The following is a 7,561-nucleotide window of genomic DNA, read 5'->3' as shown; positions in this document are numbered from 1 at the left end:
CTGCTACCAGATGTGGCTAGTCACTTGCCATGCTGCCTGTCACCAGATGCGGAATGCCACTTGCCACATCACCTGCCACAAGATGTGGATTGTCACTTGCCACGTTAACTGTCACCAGATGCGGAATGTCACTTGCCACACTGACTGGCACAAGATGTGGATTGCCACATGCCATGTTGCCTGTCACCAGATGTGGAATGTCACTTGCCACGCCACCTGCCACGCTGCCTGTCACCAGATGCGGAGTAAGTGGAGTGCCCCTTGTGGTATGTCAGGCAGACAGCTGAGGGGGTGAACTACAAGTCCCAGCACACCTCACCTGTACTCCCAAACACAGCTCACCTGTCACTGATGATGTCACATCTCTGTGGGATCGCCCTTTTGTATGTGGTGTCTCCCTCCTCATGCTGCAGCAGGTCTCACCTGGCAGAGGGAGGGTCCGAAACTCAGTCTCTGGCTCCAGCCTTTTGCCATTCCTGAATAGCTGTCCCGGGGGGAGGGAATCTGCGCTGCTGAACAAGGAATCCAAGCTTTCTCACAGCGAGGAGCCACAGGAGAGCGGTGATTCGGGGAGGGCAGTGTGAGATGATGTCATCTCTCTGCTCCCCGCCGCATCTCCGACACTGAGACAGAGCACTGGCTTTGAGGGGGGAAGAGCGGTAATGCGGGGGGCGGAGAGAGATGATATCATGTCTGCTTACCCGCCTGCTCGCTTCTTCCATCCACCCAGCGCTCTCATGCCGGCAGCCCAGCATGTCTCTTGCCGGCCGCCTGCAGAAGGGCCACGGCCAGATAGTGGGCTGTGGCCCGGGGGTTGACGACCGCTGCTATAGAACACTGTTTACTAGTAAAGAAGAGAGGACCATATAAACAAGTGTTCACTAGTAAAGGACAGAGGGGCAGAACAGTGGCTACATGGTTAGAATTTCTGGCAGTATTAGAGTCGTCTGTTTAGGGCTGGGTTCACACTAGTGCGAAGTGGATTCAGTTTTCTCGCATCCAATTCGCACAGCAGGAGATTGTGACCGGCTCTCTATGGAGCCAGTTCACATATCTCCTCAGTGACTCTGGTATGATATGCACAGGGGCCTTGTGCGTCTTTTGGTCAGTTTCAGGTCTGAATTCAGTCAAAAATTCAGTTTACTAGTTAGGAAGAGAAGGGCTAGCATTTACTAGTTTGGGAGAGAAGACCCTAAATACACATCTAAACTGTATTTAACTGTTTGCCTGGAGTTCAGCTTTAAATAAAAGACCATAATACCTAAGCTAGGTATATTCGCTTCTGAGAAAGATCTCTGAGGAAGTGGCTTTACCTTTACAAGATTAGTCTTCAAACAGAAAAGGGAAATAATAAATAGAGATGAGCATAGCTCCCAACTGTCCCTGATTTCGAGCAATGTCCCTCTGTCCCTTATTCCTCCTCATATGTCCCTCATTTTGGTTTGATATATAGAGTTGTATATAAAAGGCACTTGTTATCTATCAAAAAGTGTTTTCCAGCACTAAACCTTTTATCTGATTTCTAAATTGCTGCATTTGTAAATTCCAAAAAACAATATAATGGAATAGTAGTGGTAAAAAAAGCACTTGTGGGTTTAACCAATCTTGTTTTTTTTGTACAATGCTCCTTTAACCACTTGCCGACCTCCTCATGTACATATACGTCGGCAGAATGGCACGGACAGGCACATCAACGTACCTGTACGTCCTCTGCTTGACGTGGGTGGGGGGTCCGATCGGGACCCCCCCCGCTACATGCGGCGGTCGGTAAGCCTCGGGGATCGATCCGGGACGACGGTGCGGCTATTTGTTTTTAGCCGCTCCGTCTCGATCGCTCCCCGGAGCTGAAGAACGGGGAGAGCCGTGTGTAAACACGGCTTCCCCGTGCTTCACTATGGCGGCGCATCGATCGAGTGATCCCTTTTATAGGGGAGACTCGATCGATGATGTCAGTCCTACAGCCACACCCCCCTACAGTAGTAAACACACACTAAGTGAACCCTAACTCCTACAGCGCCCCCTGTGGTTAACTCCCAAACTGCAACTGTCATTTTCACAGTAAACAATGCAATTTAAATGCATTTTTTGCTGTGAAAATGACAATGGTCCCAAAAATGTGTAAAAATTGTCCGAAGTGTCCGCCATAATGTCGCAGTCACGAAAAAAATCGCTGATCGCCGCCATTAGTAGTAAAAAAAATAAAAAAAATAAAAATGCAATAAAACTATCCCCTATTTTGTAAACGCTATAAATTTTGCGCAAACCAACCGATAAACGATTATGGCGATTTTTTTTTACCAAAAATAGGTAGAAGAATACGTATCGGCCTAAACTGAGGGAAATTTTTTTTTTATATATGTTTTTGGGGGATATTTATTATAGCAAAAAGTAAAAAATATTGAATTTTTTTCAAAATTGTCGCTCTATTTTTGTTTATAGCGCAAAAAATAAAAACCGCAGAGGTGATCAAATACCACCAAAAGAAAGCTCTATTTGTGGGGAAAAAAGGACGCAAATTTTGTTTGGGAGCCACGTCGCACGACCGCGCAATTGTCTGTTAAAGCGACGCAGTCCCGAACTGTAAAAACCCCTTGGGTCTTTAGGCATTATATTGGTCCGGGGCTTAAGTGGTTAAGGGGGCATGACAAGGGGTGTGTCCTATGCCTGCATACTTTTGCTGATAGGTGTTCCTCATTCCCATCTCAAAAAGTTGGGAGGTATGGGTAAGGAAACCTTTACAGAAATATTGCATTTTCAGATCTGAATATACTATAGATAGCACTTATATAATTCAGAGGTGTTTGTTTCTGCTCACCACGTGCTTTCCTGTTAGATTACTGCACACCATTCCACTCACAGGGGTGCTGCACTCCAATTACACAAAATTGTATATAAAGCAAAATAATCCGTTAGACCAAGTCACACAGAATATATGCAAGGTGAATGCCAGACAACTTTTTTCTTTACATATAAATACCTGGTAAAAGTGCCTGGATCTGACTTGATATTTCCTTCTTTTAATCCTCCTTACAGCAGCACTCAGACTAGATGAGGGAGGATGTAGGCTGCCCTAAATCCTTCTGTCTGTTCATGTAATCCCAGACAGACTCAGTGATGGCGAGATCAGGGCTCTGTGGGGGCCAAACCATCACTTACATGACACATTGTTTTTCTTTATGCTGAAGGTAGTTGTTAATGACTTTGGCTGTATGTTTGGGGACATTGTTCTGCTGCAGAATACATTTGGGGCTAATCACACGCCTCCCTGATGGTATGGCATGATAGATAAGTATCTGCCTGTATTTCTGAGCATTGAGGATACCATTGTTCCTAACCAAATCTCCAACTCCATTTGCAGAAAGGCAGTACTAATCTTGCAAGGAACCTCCACCATGCCTTACTGTTACCTGCAGACACTCATTTTTGTACAGCTCGCCAGCCCTTTGGCAAACAAACTGCCTCCTGCTAAAGCCAAATATTAAACATTTTGACTTGTAAGTCCAGAGCACCTGCTGTCATTTTTCAGCACCTCGGTTCCTATGTTTTTTTGCATTGTGGAGTCGTTGCGCCTTGTTTCCACGTCAGAAGTCTGGCTTTTTGGCCTCAATTCTTCCATGCAGAATACTTCTGGCCAGACTTCTCTGGACAGTAGATGGGTGTACCTGGGTCCCACTGGTTGATTGCACTGCTGGACATCTTCCAATGTCGAGGGGAAGTAAGCATAGTTATGTAGCAAGGTACCACTTTCTATATGGTTAAAAGACTACCGTTGGTGGATAAAGAAGGAACTCAGCTCCCTCCGGTGGTCAATTGTATTATAGCCACCTTCTGTTTGTTTTACCCTGGTACAGAAATTAATGCCCTGGTCAGTTGACAGAATACAATGTCCAGAGTGCAACTGTGCGATCCCAAAATACGTTGTGCCCCGCACAGCCTGCTGGGTAAAGTAATTTAAGGAGGAGGATGTCCTTGGCTCGCTCTCTCTGGACCGCCTCTCCAAGCAAGATGGAGACCTGTGCTGAGGCTTGTCTCCTGGAGCCTAGGCCTGAGAAATCTGGGCCTATACTCACCTATGTGGATCGCCCCATCCTGTGAGGGGCATTCCTGACGGAGTGACTGGACCGTGTCCAAGAACAGCTGGTGACCTGTTCGATCAGCAGTGTGTGACGGCCGCGTGGAAGACCGGGAACTGTCGGTGACGGAAAAGACAGTGTCGGAGTTTTCGCTGATTGGAGCAATCCAGAAAGACCAGGCCTGGTTGGGTGAGACGGGCACCTGCCCAATAATACTGACTGTGCACAGGGCCGATCCGCCTTATAGGCTCACTATGCAAGCCGCTTAGGGCCCTGCAAAGTTGCGGAGGGCCCCCCAAATTACTAGAGGCCCTGCCTGGTGAGAAGTCATCATCAGACCCTCACCTCGCTTGTCACTTTAATGTAAGATGTCATTTTCGACAGCAGTACACCCCCACCACCCACTTCTTAACTTTAATCTTCAATGCTTAATGTCACTGTCAGCAGCAAACCCCGCTCCCCCCAAACCCCCCCGCTTCTCAACTTTAATGTGACATGTAATTTTGCTTAGGGCCCCAGGTAGGTTAGGATCGGCACTGACTGTGCATTGATTGAGTTGGCGCCTGCGCTGCCAGCACACTTTACATTTGACTTGGATGTTTCTTACTGTTCCCTTTTGGATTACAAATTGTTAACGTGCACCAACGAAAGGCTAGCGTAAACTCCAGTTAGCAGGAGAGGACAATTGTGAACTGAGCTATTAAGTAGGACACGTGTCCAGGAACTGCCCACTAGCGGGAGTCTCGGGCCTCGTACACACGACCGAGGAACTTGACGGGCGAAACACATCGTTTTCCTCGTCGAGTTCCTTGTTAGGCTGTCAAGAAACTCAACAAGCACATTTTCTCCATTCCCATCAAGGAAATAGAGAACTTGCTCTCTTTTTGGCTCGTCGAGTTTCTCGACAGTTTCCTCGATGAAAATGTACACACGACCGGTTTCCTCGGCAAAAAAATATCTCCCAGCAAGTTTCTTGCTGGTTTTTGCCGAGAAACTCGGTCGTGTGTACAAGGCCTAAGAGTATAAAGACTTATGTGTACAGTACAGTTTACATTGAATTTCCCTGTATTACTGTTTGTCAGGGCTGAGTGAGGCCTGGCGGAGAGGTGCTCCACTGCTAATAGCATTGCATTGGGGGAATCCCTCCGCTGTGCTCTTGATCAGGTCTGGCTGTATAGGTCGACTTTAACCTCAAACTCGTTATCATTGACTCCAGCAGGGCCCTGCGGGAAGTCAACTGTTGATGTTTGTTCTTTTGATAAAGTAAACACTTACCATCTGGTTAAGCATAAACTTGTGTGCCATTCCATCCTATACCACTGAACAAGTGACCAGTGAAAGGTAGCAACATTAACTGCATTGCATTATTATATGTTACCATTGTGGTTCCCAACTATCCAGTGGGTTCCATAATTGTTGGGGTTACCCAGTTGTGCCAAGGGAGGGTTTGAGCCAAACTCTGGGGTTGATAGGCCGAGTGTAGACCCAAAACTAATCAGCAGCTCCTTCGGGGGTAGTGCTACAGTTACATAGCAGGTGAGATTGAAAAAAAAACCCACAAGTCCAACCTATGTGTGTGATTATATGTCAGTATTACATTGTCTATCCCTGTATGTTGTGGCCATTCAGGTGCTTATCTAATGCCTCGTACACACGATCAGTCCATCCGATGAGAACGGTCTGATGGACCGTTTTCATCGGTTAACCAATGAAGCTGACTGATGGTCCGTCGTGCCCACACACCATCGGTTAAAAAAACGATCGTGTCAGAACACGGTGACGTAAAACACGGCGACGTGCTGAAAAAAACGAAGTTCAATGCTTCCAAGCATGCGTCAACTTGATTCTGAGCATGTGTGGATTTTTAACCGATGGTCATGCCTACTAACGATCGTTTTTTTCTATCGGTTAGGGATCCATCCGTTAAATTTAAAACAAGTTGGCCTTTTTTTAACCTAAGGATAAATAACTGATGGTGCCCACACACGATCGGTTTTGACCGATGAAAACGGTTCATCAGACCATTCTCATCGGGTTGACCGATTGTGTGTACGCGGCATAAGAGTTTTTTGAAACCCCCCCCCCGCTGAGACCACCACCTGTGGAAGGGAATTCCACATCCTTGCAGCTCTTAGGCCCCATACACACGAGAGGATCCATCCACTGGAATTGATCCGCGGACCGGCTCCAGCAGATAGATCCTATGGTGTGTACGATCCAGCGGATCTGTTTCCGCGGATTTTTATCCCCTGGGATGGATTTCCAGCGGATAAAAATTTGAAGACATGCTTTCAAATCTATCCGCTTGAATCCATCCCAACGGATTGATCCGCTGGTCTGTACAGACTCACCGGATCAATCCGTCCGAATCAATCCCCCGCATGCGTCGTAATGATTCGACGCATGTGTGGAATTTCTTATATGACAGCGTCGCGCACGTCGCCGCGTCATCATCGCGGCGACACCTCATCGCGATGGGATTTCGGCGCGGATTTCGATCCGATGGTGAGTACACTCCATCGGATCAAAATCCTCGAGAGGATTTATCCGCGGAAACGGTCCGGTGGACCGTATCCGCGGATAAATCCTCTCGTGTATGGGGCCTTACAGAATGATGTGTCTTTTATCTGCTGCATTAAAGTGGTTCCAAAGCCTGAACATTTTTTACCTTAATGCATTCCCTGCATTAAGGTAAAAATGTTTAGGCATTAGCACCCCCCCTTAACTTACCTAAGCCCTCATAGGATCCAGCGCTGTGCACGTCTGAAGCTCTTCTCTCCCCTCACTTCCAGATCTAGCAGGCTTTGCTGTCAATCAAAGTCAGTGACAAGGGAGCAGGGATGAGTCCTTAAGTCTGTGTCAATGGATGCAGCAGTGGGGCTCGGGAGCTGGCACTCACTAGACAGAGAGGAGAGGCCAGGAGCGACAGCGGGGGACTTGAGAGGAGGAGGTTTGCGGCAGGTAAGTATAGACATGTTTGTTATTTTTTTATTTTTTTTTTACCTTTACAGTCGCTTTACGTTTCCTTGGTCGACCACAGCATCTTCAGTCCTCAATGTTGCCCAATCAATGGCATCCTAAATACAGGCAGATACTTATCCATCATAACATACAATCAGGGAGGCGTGTGGTTGGCTCCAAATTTATTCTGCAGCAGGACAACAACCCCAAACATACAGCCAATGTCATTAAGAACTATCTTCAGTGTAAAGAAGAACAAGGAGTCCTGGAAGTGATGGTTTGGCCCCCACAGAGCCCTGATCTCAACATCATTAAGTCTGACAGGGATTAAATGAAAAGACAGAAGAATTTGAGGCAGCCTACATCCACAGAAGCTCTCCAAGGTTAGTTCTCCAAGATGTCTGTAACAACCTACCTGCCATTTCCTTCAAAAACTGTGTGCTAGTACAGCTAGAAGAATTAATGCTCTTTTGCAGCCAAACGGTAGTCACAGCAAATATTCATTTGATCTAGATGTTTCTTCTGTT

The sequence above is a fragment of the Rana temporaria genome, chromosome 13 (genome assembly GCF_905171775.1).
Source record: "Rana temporaria chromosome 13, aRanTem1.1, whole genome shotgun sequence".
In the NCBI taxonomy this organism is placed as follows: domain Eukaryota; kingdom Metazoa; phylum Chordata; class Amphibia; order Anura; family Ranidae; genus Rana; species Rana temporaria.
Note: the sequence above shows the minus strand (reverse complement) of the source record.